This window comes from Anomaloglossus baeobatrachus, chromosome 4 (assembly GCF_048569485.1).
Source record: "Anomaloglossus baeobatrachus isolate aAnoBae1 chromosome 4, aAnoBae1.hap1, whole genome shotgun sequence".
Classification (NCBI taxonomy): domain Eukaryota; kingdom Metazoa; phylum Chordata; class Amphibia; order Anura; family Aromobatidae; genus Anomaloglossus; species Anomaloglossus baeobatrachus.
The window spans coordinates 228141433-228158989 of NC_134356.1; positions in this window are offsets into that span (position 1 = coordinate 228141433).

The window sequence follows — 17557 nt, forward strand, 5'->3', positions numbered from 1 at the left end:
CATGAGTATTTGACACTTCCCAGCTTAAAAATATCAGTCCACTGCCACTCCAGGATTGGCACATCCGTTATTTGCTCCAATTCTAGCACTTCGCTCTGACTCTTCCCTATAGCCCTTGTGCATTGATAATCGGGGTAATATTTTTAGGGGTTGATGTCAGCTGTGTAATGTGACGCCCTGGCAAAACCAGGTAGTCACACAATAGGCCCCTGCACAACACCATCCCTCACCTAGGTCACACACAGCCGGCCGACCTGAAACCCTAGTTACCCCCCTCAGGGCAAAACAGGCAAACCAGTGGGCAGGACCGGGCAGTTAGGGAACGTCCACCTAGGGGTCTAGACAGCCCAGGGCGGGAAAACAAGCAGTTTGAGTTTGTAGTTCAAGTTGAGAGGAGTGTGGGCTGGAGCTAGGTGTAGCTCCGGCAGAGGAGAAGTTCAAGTTGAACGGTGCTAGGGTTAAAGCCCTGGTGCCTTGGCTAGGTGGCAGATGGTGGTCTCCGTCAGCAGGAGACGGGAAGACAGCTTGACAGATCTTAGGAGTACCGGAGCAGGGTTAGAGCCCGCCGATACCAACACCAGAGACCCGACCGGAAACCATGCACAGGGGGGGTACTCGGACCCTGAAGCCAGGACCGGAACCAATGGCCTAGTTAATTAACCGATTGAGGGCAGGATTACAGGTCCTGTCCCAACCAAAGTCCCAAAATCAGACAACCACCCACAGATAGGGATAGGGCAACCGCCAGGGCCCATAGATCCCACGGGTCAGCGTCAGCGGGCATGGCTCCTCAGGCACACAGCAAGCCGGGAGCGGACTCCCGTGTTCCATACCGGGAAGTCCAAACACAGAACCACAGCCAGTGCAGAGGAAGAGACAGCGACCACCAGCCTGGTGGGGGACCATTGATTGATTTGACTTTATATTCTGCTGCTGTCATCCAATGGGGTTGATAAGTCTGGGCCAATCCAGGCCTTGTTCATTTTGAGAACAGTCAACTTGTCCACATTTTCACTTGACAGACGCATGTGCTTATTACTTATTATGCCCCACGTAGCACTAAAAACCCACGGAATGAACTTAAGCAGGGAGGGATCGGTAACTGCGGCCTGCGAGCCTCAGATATGCCTCATCTCCAAGTAAAAAAAAAAGTAAGGGGCACTTTGCACACAACGACATCGCAAGCCGATGCTTGCGATGCCGAGCGCGATATCATGTGATTGCTGCCGTACCGAACATTATCGCTACGGCAGCTTCACATGCACTCACCCGCCCTGCGACGTCGCACTGGCCAGCGAACCGCCTCCTTCCTAAGGGAGTGGGTCATGCGGCGTCACTGCGACGTCACACGGCAGGCGACCAATAGGAGCGGAGGGGCGGAGATGAGCGGGACGTAAACATCCCGCCCACCTCCTTCCTTCTCATTACGGCCGGGACGCAGGTAAGGTGATGTTCCTCGCTCATGCGGCTTCATACACAGCGATGTGTGCTGCCGCAGGAACGAGGAACAACATCGTACCTGTCGCTGCAACGTAATTATGGATTTCACAGACACTACACCGATGATACGATTACGACGATTTTGCGCTCATTAATCGTATCATCTAGGATTTACACACTACGATGTCGAGTGCGATGCCGGATGTGCGTCACTTTCGATTTGACCCCTCCGACATCGCACGTGCGATGTCGTAGTGTGCAAAGTGCCCCTGAAGATGCATTTATACAATGGGAGCAATGCCCAAATGCACCTCTTATGTGAATAAATGGACAAAGGATTTGTGATATTCTTTCCTCTAAAATGAGTTGCATAAGTTTCCCCCACATGGTTCATGAATTTTCATTGGCAAAGATCTCCAATCTCTAAAGAGATTAAAAAAATGTTTGGAAACGCCTGCTTCAAACTGTTTGAAGCCTCCATGCTGCCTAATGCCCTGAGACAGCACAGGAGGAACTGCTGCCCACCTTAGCTAGAGTAAAATTGGAGTTGGATGCCTTAAGGTCTTTGTTGTGCCAATTGTACCCGGAGTAGTGGCCTCCAGGACTTTTTCTTGTTGGCCAAAGAAGTCTCACTACTTCTGAATGTTTTCTGAGGTCCTACCTTATGTGTATTCCAGAGTGTATTGCAATCCCTCCATTCAATTTTTGATAGTCCTTGCACTTAGTACATAGGCTTCACCAGTCTAGGAATCCCACTCCTTACAAATGGGGCAAAAAAGTGAAATCTCATGCACAAGATTCTTTTTAATCCTGACTGAAATGGAAAAATGCTACTCTTTTAAAGGAGCATATCATTACTTTCAGCGTTTTTTAAAAAATTGAAAGCAATGAGAATGTTCAAAAACTCTACATGTAAACATAGCCTAAAGTGGAGGAGGTGTTTTTTTCTCGTTTTTTTTTTTGTCATACATACAAGTCATTATCTAAGAAAGAATGTTTCTTAATTTTTCCAGTGAAATCTATTTTAGCTTTGGTTTTGTATGTTTATTGTCAGCCCTTAAAAGTGATATAATACTCCAATAACATTGTTTCTCAGCAGCGACCTGGAAGTCAGAAATTAGTCCAGATGTCTTTCCCATGCTGTTATCATTTAATTTCAATTGTGTTTGCATCCATTTCTGCTGTTTCCAGGCCCCCTACAGACCTGGAGAGGGGTCTGCTGGAAAAATTTCCAAGGTTGTGTATGATGGCGTAATAGATAATTTTTGGATGCCTACCTAAAAGAATCTCTTACACATACAGTATGTCTATTGACTGCATATCCTTGCCTAGTTTTTGAGTCAGAAATTAAGTGTTTTCAAAATTGATCCCAAGTTGGGATCATAGATTCTTCTGTACGTCTATTGCTGGCTATAATGACATTCCTCCTGCCCATTTTACCTAGGCCTCACACTGTCTGTATATCCTTTGCCAGTTTGAGAGTCAAGAATTAAAAGTGTTTTCAAAATTAATCCCAAAACTGGGATCAGAATGTCATCCGTATGTCTGTTGCTGGCTGTATTGCCAAGCCTCCTTGTTGACTAGGTGTGCTCAAGGCCTGGGTCCACAGTCATTCTATTCGGTGACCCCACTGCCTCTTCTCACGTGCTATGTGCTGGTCAATCCCCTGTCCAGGATGCAGGCACAGATAACTCCCACCCCATTACTATGTTTGCACATTTGCAAACACCATCAGCAACCACTTACACTTCCTTGTACTAGCACAATGTCCAGATGTCTTACACAACCTTGTGTCCAATAAGATCATCTGTGCCTCATAGTCATTTTGGCTAGGCCTCGCACTGACTGTAGACCTGTGTCACCCAGGGAAGGGGGTACTCGGTCCCGGGCAGTACTTATAATTGGGAATGTCACTTTGGTGGTCGTTGCCCGGTCCCATGCCCTGGGCCACTTTTGTAATGGGAGTATTTACAGGGGAGATAAGAGTTTTTGTCATGTAACGCCACCTACGGGTTGCGGTTAATGATGGACAACTGCCGCTGCCGAATGTGTGTACTCCCAGAGCTGATGGTAGTGGTAGCTGTGATGGTAGGCCCTCCGCAGGTAGGGCTGTGCCTGGGAGATGAAACGGGCCAATAACGGAGGCCAAACCAGGTAGTCTTTAACAGTCTCTACTTACTGTGAACCCAGGGGTGCTGGTTTAGGTCTCTTGATGGACCAGTGCCAATGTAGTGACTCAGGTTGCTCTGTCCCCGGCAATCTCAGTTGATTGGGTCCCCATAGCATGGAGCGTTTGGGGGCCCTGACTGTCCCTTTTGGGGTACAGGTTCCTTCTCTGTATGGCGGTCAGTGCGGACCCTGCGGGGAGGTAAGTGTCCGAACCCCGATCTGATACTGCTGATGCCCATGGATTATTTGGCTCGGTGAAGGTGTCCTCACTGGGCAGGTATTTGCAAATAGTATAAAATTTGCGCTAGACCTAGGGCCATGTGCCTCGTTCGTGCTCCGGTCCCAGCGGTATCTCCGGTACCTGTCCTGGCGACCTCTCTCCTGTGCCCCCGGGGTCACAGTTACACGGACCCAACTCAGGCACGTCCGCACACCACTCCTGTGTTCCACACTCTCTAACTCACTACAGACTCACTGCTGACCCCTCCCACCAGGCTGGCTATACCCAGGGAATTTGTTTCCATGGCGACCATCACCTTCCATGGTTAACCCGCTTTGCCCAGTGTGGAGTGGAGAACTAGGATTTTGGTCATGTTTTGGTGGAATCGGCACTGGTACTCCAGGTCCCAGGGGGTAGGTCCTGCATCCCCAAAAGGATGTAGCTCCCTGTAGTGCCCTGAGGGGCTCAGGGGCGCTACATTCCCCCTTGGTTAAACACAGCACGTCCTTGGGCTGTAAGTAAGATAGAGCTTTATTATAACCAGAAAGGAAAATGGTAACATTAACATACTTTATAACATTCTTCCCACACAGGAGAGGCACTTTTTCTTGAACGTTGCAATGAGTATCCCCCCATCAACTCACTACCCAAAAAGGTCCTGGTTCCCTTCAAGGAGGCAGGTCACCAATCCCTTTGGTGACCAGGTATGGGCCTTCTCTATCCCAGACCTCTCCTCCAACCCTCCTCTCCTTGGTGGTGGCATCAATGTCCTGATGGTGCAATCTGGGATTACTCTGGAAGGCACACTGGGTGCAACTATTTACAATAACACAAGTTCGTGTTGGCTGCTGCCAGTCCTGCAGCCATAGTTCATATTTAAATTAACTTTATGAAACAGGTTAATCAGATTACTTTTCCAGGATGATTCAAAATTTTCAAACTTCTCAGATTATTAAACATTTTTAAAACATTTTGTAGATTTTTAGCAGAAATAACAAATATAACATTTCAACATTGTTAACCTTGTAACTGCTGGGGTAGCCTGGTTCCGCAACCACAGCATGGAGGACCTCGGAAATGGTGGGGGAATAAGAGGAGTTGGCTGGAACAGGTCCCGGGTTTTCTGTACATCAAGGGCATACCCGCCCCTATCTTCCTGATGCCTGGTGTATGTGACCACGTCACCCAGGTGCAGATCACGATCCGGATGTCCCTGTGTCAGATGGTCCAGCACATCCCTACGGGACACAAAGATGCCAGCGTGCATGATGGGCTCCTTTATAAATCCCCACCCTTTATGCTGGTCGCTCCTGGTTCAGCCGCCTGATGGTGGCTTGGCAGCCCTATGTGCCGCAGCAGCCATACCGTACTCCCTCTTGAACCTGATGCTCCCTGAACCCGAATAACCCGCATCTGGATCACCGTTAGCGGGCTCCAGGTCAGGCTGGTCACCGGTGCCTTCTCTTGTGGTTATCGGGTCTTCCAGGGCTGCGTCCCGCAGCCTAACTAGGTCCGGTCTGATCATGGATGGTGGCGTTGCGGCCTGGTCTGGTCTGGCCGTGGACTGACTTGCCGCGGCTTGGTCTGGGCTGGCCGCGGTGGGAGGATCCAGGGTTACCAGTGAGTCAGGGGGCACGGGTGTTGCTGGTTCCGCGACCGTGGAGACTAGTGGGGCTGAGGATGATGCCTCGCTTACCAACTCCTCGTGTCTCTCCTCGTGCCGCTCCTCATGCAGAGCCCGTGCATCTTGGGCTCACACAGCCGCCACTATTCCCATCATCTCCCTGCACCAGTCCTCAACTTGCTGGATCATTTGCAGCCGCATCCGGAGACACAGCAGATCCAGCTCCGCTTCAATCCAGGGCAGGGTTCCACAGGTGTGAGGAACAGACAATTTGTCTCATGCTTGTCTGCAGATTCAGTGTTGCAGGGCTGGTGTCGTTTCCGCATACCAGGGTACATTCTGCCAGCCCTCTTCCGGCCTCTTGCAGCCAGTTTCACTTTTGCATGTTGCCACTCCCAGGGGGCAGGGTCGGCTTTTCGCACTCTTTCTGAGCACAGTCATGGCGCAGCCAATTTTTCAGCATTAAAGATGGCGACAGTCTTTGCACAAACAGTCCATTAATTACAGTTCTTAAGGCACACGTCACCCGTGTTAACAGGCCTTGTCCATATCCTCTTCGTGATGCCAGAAAAAGGGGTTTGTGTCGCCCAGGGAAGGGGGTACTCGGTCCCGGGCAGTACTTATAATTGAGAATGTCACTTTTGTGGCCGTTACCCGGTCCCATGCCCTGGGCCCCTTTTGTAATGGGAGTTGTTGTGAATACGTTTTCCAGTTTGGAGCTCCCTCTTGTGGTCAGTGCTGGCAGTGCAGTTGATGTGTGGAATGGAAGTGACACACCTGCAGAAGACTGGCAATCAGGGTCAGATTGGGCTATTTAACTTAGTAGCTTTCTTTTGTTACTTGCCGGTGGTCAATTGCTCCTGTGTGTCCAGGACATTCTGCAACCAGCTCTGCTCACTTCCTGAACTTCCCTCATATAAGTGGTCTTGTACCTCTGGTATTTGTTTACCACCTTTTGTTGTTTTTCTGCTGTGATACTATGCATGATTCCTAATTTGTCTGTGTGGAATTGTGGTGGAATGGGATCATTCCCTGCTGGGAGTGTCTGTATACTTAGCTCCATGATTCTGCAAGATTTGTGTTTTGTCATGCTTGGTAGTATTCAGTCCCTCATCTTTATTAGTGTTTTTAGATCCCAGTAACATCTGAGTGCTGGTACAGTGAGGGGAGAGGTTTAGTAACCTCAGGATTTTTCCATATCAATAGTGCTGGTTTTTATTAGGGTTTTTATGGCTGCAGACAGTTGCTCTTTCCTATCATTTTCTATAAAGATAGTCTGGGCCTCACCTTTGCTGAAATCTGTCCTTTCTGGCTTTGTATTGTGTTTTTCTATATCACCGTAGCCTTTACATGTGGGGGGCTATCTATCTATCTTTGGGGACTACTCCGAGGCAGATTAGCTTTCTTATATTTCTATCTGTGAAATTATTTAGTTCTCTGGCTTTGTCGAGGCGTCCAGGTCATCATAGGCATGTCCCACGGCTACTGTTAGTTGTATATCAGGATTACATCTGCAGTCCATTAAGTTTTCAGCCACTCTTTTACCTTTTTGGGATTCCACATTATTTTATCCTCCCCGGTCCCTGAATCATAACAGGGAGTATTTACAGGGGAGATAATTTTTTGTCATGTGACACCACCTGCGGGTTGTGGTTAATGATGGAGAACCGCCGCTGCCGAATGTGGGTACTCCCAGAGCTGATGGTAGTGGCAGCTGTGATGGTAGGCCCTCCGCAGGTAGGGCTATGCCTGGGAGATGTAATAAGGGCAATAACGGAGACCACACCAGGTTGTCTTTAACAAGTCTCTACTCACTGTGGACCATGGGGTGCTGGTTCAGGTCCCTTGGAGGACCAGTGCCAATGTAGGGACCCAGGTTGCTCTGTCCCCAGCACTCTCAGTTGATTGGGTCCCTGTAGCATGGAGCATTTGGAGGCCCCAACTGTCCCTTTTAGGGTACAGTCTCCTTCTCCGTACGGCGGGCAGTGGGGACCCTGCGGGGAGGTAAGTGTCCGAACCCCGATCCTAGTTTACTGCTGATGCCCCTGGATTATTTAGTTCGGTGAATTCCATGAAGGTGTCCTCACTGGGCAGGTATTTGCAAAACAGTATAAAACTTGCGCTTGACCTAGGGCCCTGTGCCCCATTCGTGCTCCGGTCCCAGCGGTATCTCCGGTACCTGTCCTAGTGACCGTTCTCTGTGTGCCATACTCTCTAACTCACTACAGACTCACAACTGACCCCTCCCACCAGGCTGGCTATACCCAGGAACTCATTCCCCTGGCGACCATCCCCTTCCATGGTTAACCTTTTATGCCCAATGTGGAGTGGAGAACTAGGATTTTGGTTGTGTTTTGGTGGAATCGGCACTGGTACTCCAGGTCCCAGGGGGTAGGTCCTGCATCCCCAAGAGGATGCAGTTCCCTGTAGTGCCCTGATGGTCTCAGAGGCGCTGCAGATCCTTACCAGTTTACGTATTAAAACCGCTGTGTGCTGCCTCCGTAGCTTAATATGCGCTGGCAGTACGGTAAGGGATGGGGAAGTGGACGTGCTGCTGATGTTGCATGCACAGGACATGATAGTTGGGCAGGTGAAACTGTGCCTGCTGCATGAGCACAACAAAAACATATACCACATATATACCACAGATCTGGCACACAGGCAGATTCTCTTTGGCCCGCGAGGCTATTCTGTATGGAGGCCTCTGTGGGGCACATTATTCAGTATAGAGGGCTGTGTAGGGCCTATTATTCTGTATGGAGGGCTATATCTGCCACACTATTCTCTATGCAGGGCTATGTGGGGCCTACTATTCTGCTTGGAGAGCCATGTGAGGTCAATTATTCTGTATGCAGTGCAATGTGGGGCCCATTATTCTGTTTCGAAGACTATGTGGGGCCCATTAATCTTTTTCGAGAGCTATGTGGGGCAGATTATTCTGTATGGAGGGCTATATAGCGCACATTATTCTGTATGAAGGACCATGTGGGGCCTGCGACTAGGTGAGCTCACAACTTTGTCAAATTTTTATACTTTGTCAGTGTCACTCTGTGTATTTGAGTTTAACATATCTGTCCTATATTATGTAGGCGGCGGGGAAATACGGTTAGCAGTGGGCCAGCTATTGAGGTTCAGACGATGCATTTTTACTGCATTTTTTGGCAGCATTTTAATGAGTTTGATGCAAATTAAAAGCTGATTTACAGTCCCAGCAATGAGATTTCATAAAGCTAATGCACACGATTGTTTATTTTGCATGACTGAATTGGAAAACTGCTGCGTTATTGCATGAACGTTAAGGCTAGTTTCACACTTGCGTTCAGCGCCTTCCGTCACTATGGAGAAAAGCGCAGTCCGTTGTATGGACGACGCACTGTAACGCAAGTGTCTGCGTTGCAGCCGCTGGACGACGCAGCGGCGTTATTTTGACGCTGTGTCTAGCGGATTGAACGCAGCATGTAACGTTTTTTGGAGCGTTAAAATAGCGCACCATGACGGATTCCGTTGGAATCCACCACGGTGTCTAATGATTGTCTATGGTGGCGGTTTCCGCCGCTATGCGCTAAGCGGCGGAATCCGCTGACGGATTTCGTCACGTTCTACTGCACATGCTCAGCATGTCCAGCAGAACGATCGAAATCGTTTAAAATCACTCCTGGTCTCTCTCCCCCCTCTCCCCTCCTCTCTCATACTCACCGATCACCGGCGCGGCGCTGCACGGCGTCCACACTGCTGCGGCGGCTTTTCCTCTTTTGAAAAGCCGGCCGCCCATTATTCAATCTCATATTCCCTGCTTTCCCCGCCCACCGGCGCCTATGATTGGTTGCAGCCAGACCCGCCCCCACGCTGACTAACAGCTGTCTCACTGCAACCAATCACAGCCGCCGGTGGGCAGGTCTATACTGTGCAGTGAAATAAATAAATAATTAAAAAAAACGGCGTGCGGTCCCCCCCAATTTTAATACCAGCCAGATAAAGCCATACGGCTGAAGGCTGGTATTCTCAGGCTGGGGAGCCCCACATTATGGGGAGCCCCCCAGCCTAACAATATCAGCCAGCAGCCGCCCAGAATAGTCGCATCCATTAGATGCGACAGTTCTGGGACTGTACCCGGCTCTTCCCGATTTGCCCTGGTGCGTTGGCAAATCGGGGTAATAAGGAGTTATTGGCAGCCCATAGCTGCCAATAAGTCCTAGATTAATCATGTCAGGCGTCTCCACGAGATACCCTCCATGATTAATCTGTAAGTTAAAGAAAATAAACACACACACCCGAAAAAATCCTTTATTTGAAATAAAAGACAAAAAAACCACCCTCTTTTACCACTTTATTAAAATCCCCAAATACCCCTCCAGGTCCGACGTAATCCAGAGGTCCCGCAACACATCCAGCTCTGCTACATGAAGCTGACAGGAGCGGCAGTAGAACGCCGCTCCTGTGAGCTCCACGCAGCAGCTGAAGTGAATGGCGCTGTCAGCGGGGACGTCACTGAGGTAATGCCGGTGTGTGTGTGCGGTGATGATGGGTGCGGTAGTGTCGAGATGTGTGCAGGAATGATGAGGGCTGTAGTGTCGGGCTGTGTGCGGGGCTGTGTGCGGGGATGTCGGGCTGTGTGCGGGGATGTGTGCGGGGATGTCGGGCTGTGTGCGGGGATGTCGGGCTGTGTGCGGGGATGTGTGCGGGGATGTCGGGCTGTGTGCGGGGATGTCGGGCTGTGTGCGGGGATGTCGGGCTGTGTGCGGGGATGTGTGCGGGGATGTCGGGCTGTGTGCGGGGATGTCGGGCTGTGTGTGGGGATGTGTGCGGGGATGTCGGGCTGTGTGCGGGGATGTCGGGCTGTGTGCGGGGATGTCGGGCTGTGTGCGGGGATGTCGGGCTGTGTGCGGGGATGTGTGCGGGGGTGTCGGGCTGTGTGCGGTGATGTCGGGCTGTGTGCGGGGATGTCGGGCTGTGCGCGGGGATGATGGGTGCTCTCTCTCTCTCGGCCCAAAGAAAACTTAACGCACTGCGTTATTTCACTGGAATCCGTGGCCTTTATTATCACACTTTTTGCAAGGCATCCGTCACATGCGTTACACAACGCAATGTGACGGATGCCATTCAACACAAGTGTGAAACTAGCCTAAGGCTGCATGCACACAGTGCATTTTTATCTCGTTTTTGTATGTGTTTTTAATACTGTATGTCACAAAACTGAATGCAAATCCTTATGCCAGCAAAGTTAATAAGAGACCTGAATTGAAGTACACACGTTGAGTATTTTTCCTTGTAGATTTGGTGCAGAAAATAAACATGTTTTTGCACTGAGGTTTTTCTGCCAAGTGATGCTGAAATAGCGCAGATATTTCTGTAACCAAGTCCTCAACATGCTCACATACCCTTAGTGTGAATATAGCCAAAGGGGTGGAGCAGGCAGATATATTTTCTGTCTAGTTAAATTTGCCTTAGAAACTTCATTATACAGGAAAGAATATTTCCTAACATATTGTCGATTGAAAGCTATTTTATCATCGGTTTTGCACGTTTTCTTGCAAAGCAGAGTAATACTCTGACAACATTGTTTTCAGCAGCTACCTGGGAGTCAGAGATGTGTCCAGGCATCTTTCCCATGCTTTTCCCATTCCATTTCAGCAGTGTTTCCATCCATTTGAGTGATTTCCACGCCCTCCTCAGACTTCCCGGGTTTCTGCCAGAAAAGTGCTTGAGTTTCCCCCATTGACTTTCATTATGTTCGTTACTCGAAACGAGAACTTGAGCGTTAGAAATTGCTCGAGTAACGGGCACCGAGCATTTCAGTGCACGGCCATCACTAGACCTAATCTGTGTGGTCCCCTCTAGGATAAACCTGCTTGATCTGTAATAGTAATATGAGGCAAGATGTGTAGTAAGAAAATAATTACACTGTGATAATATAATTAATAAGTTGCGGCAGACATATCGTATAACTATGTAATGTAAATGTTTGCCCCCTGTGACATGAAATATTGTAAGTTTGTATACTGTTTATATATCTACCATTACTGGATACATCACCAAACATTCACTAGGACCCACAAATACCTTTAAACAAAGCTTTGTACTTCCGAGACAGCTTTAAAAAGCACTTTTATTTTATTGATATCCAAAGTTCACTCCATGAAAGGTTTCTTCTGATGTATTTGCATACATATCTATCTGATCTCTTCAGTAAGTTATTACCCTCATACACAGACCATTCAACTGCTGCTAGTTTTTACAATAATCTAAATGGTACAATATATACATTTTTGTGTATATATACAATTAGGTCCAGAAATATTTGAACAGTGACCAAATCTTTTTGATTTGGCCTCTGCTTGCCACTAATTTTTTTTTTAAATGAAACAACTGAGATGCAATTGAGGTGTAGACTAGCAAAAGTGAGTTGAACAAAAAGTATACTGTGCAAAGTTAATGAATTGTAACTGCAAAGCATTCTCATTTCAGGGGCTTAACAGTAATTGGAAAAATTTACTTTTCCATAAATAAAATGTTCATTTTTATTACTTTGTAGAGAATGCTTTGCAGGTAATGACTACCTGAGGTCTGGAAACCAAGGATGTTACCAAATGCTGGGTTGCCTCCTTTGTGATGCTTTGCCAACCTATACAGTGGTTAACTTCAGTTGTTGCATGTCTGTTTTGTCTTAAGCATGGGAAATGCATGCTCGATGGGGTAAAGATCTGGTGATTGACTCGGCCTTGGCAGACTATTCCTCTTTTTTGCCTTAAAAAACTCAGTTGCTTTTCCAGTATGATTTGGGTCATTATCCATCTATACTGTGAAGTGCCCTCCAAGCAACCTTGCTGCATTGGGTTGAATATGAACAGAAAGTATAGCTTTTTACACTTCATAATTCATCCGGCTGCTTCTGTCTTCAGTCAAATCATCAATAAACACCAGTGACCCAGTGCAATTGGAAGCCATGCATGCCCATGCCATTACACTTCCTCCACCATGTTTTAGGCCTCCAACACACATCCGTGAAAATCACGCACGTGCCGCGAGACACGTATTTTCCCTGCGTGTTGCGTTTGGATAGTACGTGTCTCCGGTACGTGCGGGCCATGTGTGTTCTCCATGTGCTATCCGCGATAACAGACGGAGAACCGATAATTTCAATACTCACGTGGTCCTTGCTGCTGTCCGTGGTGCTGATCTTCGGTCTCCGGTCCTGCCGACTCCCCACTGCTGCTGCTGTCGGCCGCAGTGACGTAAACATTAAATTAGCATAATGAGCGGCGGTCAGCAGCAAGTGACAGCAGCGCCAGAGACAGGAGGGCTGGAGAAGGTGAGTAAAGATTTTTTTTTTTCTCTGACACGTGAGTTTTCTCTGGCGCGTGTCACACAGGTCCACATCCCCACTACATCCGTGTGGTACGGGTGCGGGCCATGTGACACCCGTGATGCTGGAGAAAACGTGGATATGTCAAGCGTGTTTAAAAACGCACACACGTACAAATGACACGGACACACGTTTCGTGTGGTTTTACGTGTGTGTGCCTGCTACCATAGGGTAGCATTGGTGTACGTGTCTCCGTGCCGCCGGTACATGCAAAAACGTACCAAACACGTACTGGCGGCATGGATGTGTTTTTTAGGCCTTACAAAGGATGTGATGTGATTTGGATCATGAGCCATTCCAAGCCTTCTCCATAGTTTCATTTTCCCATCATCCTGGTACAGATTGATTTTAGTTTCATATCCCTCAAGAATGCTTTCCCAGAGCTGGACTGTTTTTATAGATGTTTTCTGGCAAAGTCTAATCTGGCCTTTCTACTTTTAAGGCCCGTTTCACACGTCCGTGAAAAACACTGACGTTCTTCACTGACGTGTAAAATACACACATGTCCCTCCGTGTTCCGTGATTCACGGCACACATGGGTTGTCCATGTGCAATCCGTGATCCGTGATTGCATATGGACATTACTCACCTGCCTTCACTGATGCTGTCCATGGTGCTGAACTCCTCGGCTCTGCAGCGTCCGCCCACCGCTCTCTGCAGCTACTTCCTGGTCGGGTTTTCCTGCTCTCATGAATATTCATGAGCCAGGCAGAAACTGACGAGAGCGGAGGCTCCAGAGCGAATCGCAGGCAAGGTAAGTTGAAAATATTTAATATTTAATATGTCCGTGATTTTCTGGTACGTGTTACACTTGCACACGGATCACACCATAGTGTGGTCCGTAGGTCATCAGTGATGCCAGAAAAAAACTGACTTGTCTCCGTGCAGAATCATGACCACGCGTGCACGCTGCACGGAGACACATTCAGTGAAAAATCACTGATGTGTGAGCATACCCATTGATTATAATGGGTCTGCATCTCAGTGATTCTGGTACGTTTAAAAAAAAAAGCACAAACGTACTAGTATCACTGACGTGTGAAAGGGGCCTAAGGCTGATTAGTGGTTTGCACCTTGTGGTGAACCTCTTATATTAGCTCTCATGATGTCACCACTTAAAGAGGTCACAGTCACCTCTTCCAAGTCGAAATGCCACACCTGAAATCAGCTCCCAACCTTTTACATGCTTAATTGAAGATGGATAATGAGGGAATTGCCCTAGCAGCCCATTAACGAAATGTTGAGATAACTGTCTAATTACTTTTGGTCAGCTGAAAAAGAGGCAGTTACATGTTAAAAAGCTATCATTCGTAAACCATTACTCCAATCAGGATGTCAATAGCTTCAAATCAAAGTTGAGTGTGTGCACTTTAAGCCCTTATGAATTATATAACTGTAACTTGAATATGTTTTGCTTACAGCTAAAATACCAAAACCTGTGTCACTGTCGAAATATTACTAGGCCTAAATATATTTATATTATATCTTTATATGTGATAACACTGAATGTATGACACTTTGATCAAATGTACAGTAGTCAGTGTACAGCTTGTATCACAGTGTGAATTGTATGTGCTCTGTAAATAACTCAACACACATCGCCATTAATGTCAAAACCTCTGGCAACAAATGTGAGTACACCTCTAAGTGAAAATGACCAAATTGTTCCCAATTAGCTATTTTCTGTGCCCGGTGTAAAGTGACTCATTAGTGCTAAAAGGTCTCAGGTGTGAAAGGGGAGCAGGTGTATTAAATTTGGTGTTATCGCTCACACACTCTCTCTTAGTGGTCACTGGAAGTTCAACATGGCACCTCATAGTAGAAAATTCTCTAAGGATCTGATAAAAAGAATTGTTGCTGTACAAAAAGATGGCCTATATCTGGGGTGTCAAACATGCAGCCATGAGGTTGCTTCTAGCAGCCTGCAGGCCAGTGGCCCCCTTGACGATCATGGCTGGTGCACGGGGACCTTCGGCAGTCAGCGCTTTATTTGAAATGAATGATTTTCTGACGCTACACAGAAACAAGCTCTCAGCACAGTTATTCCAATGACAGCCACCAGAGAATCAGAAGCCAGCAGCTGATGTCATACGCATCAGCTGCTGGCCTCTGATTGGCCAGTGGTTGCTATTGAAAAAGTTGTGCAGATAGTTTGTCTCTGTACGGGACTGCAGATCATTCATCAGAAGTAAAAAATAGAGCTGACTGCAGCAGCACCTGCACCAGCCATGATCATCAAAGTGGCTGTAGGCAGCAAGAAGCGGGGAAGAGGACACCGAGGGAATGGAGGACAGATGAGAAGAATTGTTTGTGTGTGTGTGTGTGTGTGTATGTGAAGAATGTCACAGTAGGGGACACTACTACAGGATGGTGGCATTGCTACAAGTAGGACCAGGAAAGGCAACATTACTACAAGAAGAGCACCAGCATAGGCGCATTTGTAAAAGGCAACAATGATGTGCACAATACCTCAGGATGGTGTGGAGACACGGGGCTCAGTGGGTGCTCTCGTCCGTTAAAACCCGGCGCCTTTAGAAAGACAGCGTGGCTCAGGGCTCATCCCAACTGAACGCCAGCCTCCTTAACCGTGGGCGTAACACTACTCAGACAACGCAGGGTGAGGGAATCACAATAATTAGACTTTATTGGATCCCCAACCAATTAACGGCACATAACACATAACCAGCAAAACACAAAAGTAACAGGCAACAGAGTCTCACCCTTCCGCTGGCTCACCAGGGATTTAGAATGTCCATGCCTCAGAGGTTCCAGGGCTATTTACTCCAATCCAGCAGCACCCCACTTTTGGCGGGCACCCACCGAGAAAGGAATAATGCCAGATTTAGGAAGCTACCTGAGGTCTGCAAAGTCTGTAACAGGTGACTGAACTGTCCCAACCTGAGTGTCCTCCTTAGGTAGTCCTGGTATGATGATACAATCCTGGCAGCCGGAGTCAAAATCCCTAGACTGTGGATATGGTCTCCAACCGGAACCGGAGTCCCTAGATTGAAGCCATAAGGTATCCTGATCCTCTAGTCAGCTCCTAAGAGCTTAGACTGGATCCATCAGCATCCATCAACCACCTGGTGGCTTAAAGAAGTCCTTTTTATAGCCACAGCCTTCCACTTGGATACACTGCATCTTCATCGGATTGGTTGGACAAGATTGCTTCTCCCATTGGATGAATTTCAAGCTGCATGGATAATGTTTATTTAAATGGTGTGCATAGAAAGACTGAGGATATCTACATGAAGTCTGCAAGTCACAGACTCGACAATGGCTACTAAGGTAATCACATTAGCAATACACAACTACATTACAATGGTTACTGGAAGGGTCTGGAGAAACAATAGCTAAGCAAACATGAGGTAATACACAATAGAACAATACGTCTGGCTGAATGTTAAGAAACTTTAACCCATGAGAGGCATTGGGTGTCCATGTCGTCACATTCCTCCCCCTTCTTAATATTAGCCAGACATGATAGGTTTCCGATCATCCTTCTCCTCTTGACGGCATTGTCCTTTTTAATGGTGAGGTCAGCAACAGAGGCTCGCATCTATACACCTCCCCCTGATTACTTCCCCCAAGTTGAGCAGCCATATTGCGGGCAAGCACTAAGGTGGGGTCCATGAGTTGGGCTTTCATACATTTCTTACTATCAATCTTCCCCCAGTCTATAACCACAGTGTGGTTAGGCTTACTCACGGTTTTTGGCTCAGAAGTGGATGCTGGAGACTGGGAATGTGAATTATCCTTGGAAAAGATGTTAGAAAGATTCACATCAGGGTCCTGCTTGGCTTGGAAGTGGGTGATGGCTGCTTCAAACTGACTGGATAGTCCTTGTCCTAGGTCATTCTCCAAAATGACAGGTGTGAGCAGGTAATCCCCAAGCCCCACTTTTACTTCCCTCTGAGTGGTATCCAAAACAACAGGCTTGGTGGGGCCATCTATGAACCCCACTTCAACTTCCTCCTGGCTAGTTCCCGAAACAACAGGTGTGGGGAGGCTGTCCATAAACTCCATATGGACCTCTTCCTGGTCAGACCCCAAAGTAACTGGTGTGGGGATGGTGTCCATCCACATCAGCCTTGCTCTGGTCAGTCTCCACAATGACAGGTATAGGGAGACTGTTCACAAGTCCCACATCGATCGCTTCCTGGTTAGTTCCCAAAATTCCAGGGCTGGAGATGCTGTTCATAAGCTCCACATCAGCCTTGCTCTGGTCAGTCTCCACAATGACCGGTATGGGGAGGCTGTTCACAATCCCCACCTCGACTTCTCCCTGGTCGGTCCTTAGGTCCAACTGCACACATGCCACAGGGACGTCCGAGCGCTGGCCCTCAGCCAGGGAGATGGATAATTGGGAATCTGGTAAATGGTCTTCTGGGGAAACAATAACTGGGCTTACCAGAGTGATGGTAGATCCAATGTCTCGAAGTCCCTGAGCCTGTATATCACCGGCCTTGACCGTCTGGATGTGGAGATGGAGGTTGGCTGGTATACGGTGTCCAGCCTGCCGTAGGGTGTGGACTGGATAAACCACTTCCTCAGCTATTGGTGCTTCTTGGGAGTAGCATTCCTCAGGTCTCGTTGGTTCATCTCGGCATATGTTGACTGGTTGGAGTGGCAGACGGGCTCCAAGCATGCGGCCTCTTTGTTTTGGTGCAGCTTCTGCTGGGTAGCGGGACCATCCTTCTCGAGCGGCTGGTGCTAGCAGTACGGCAGCTGGAATCCCATG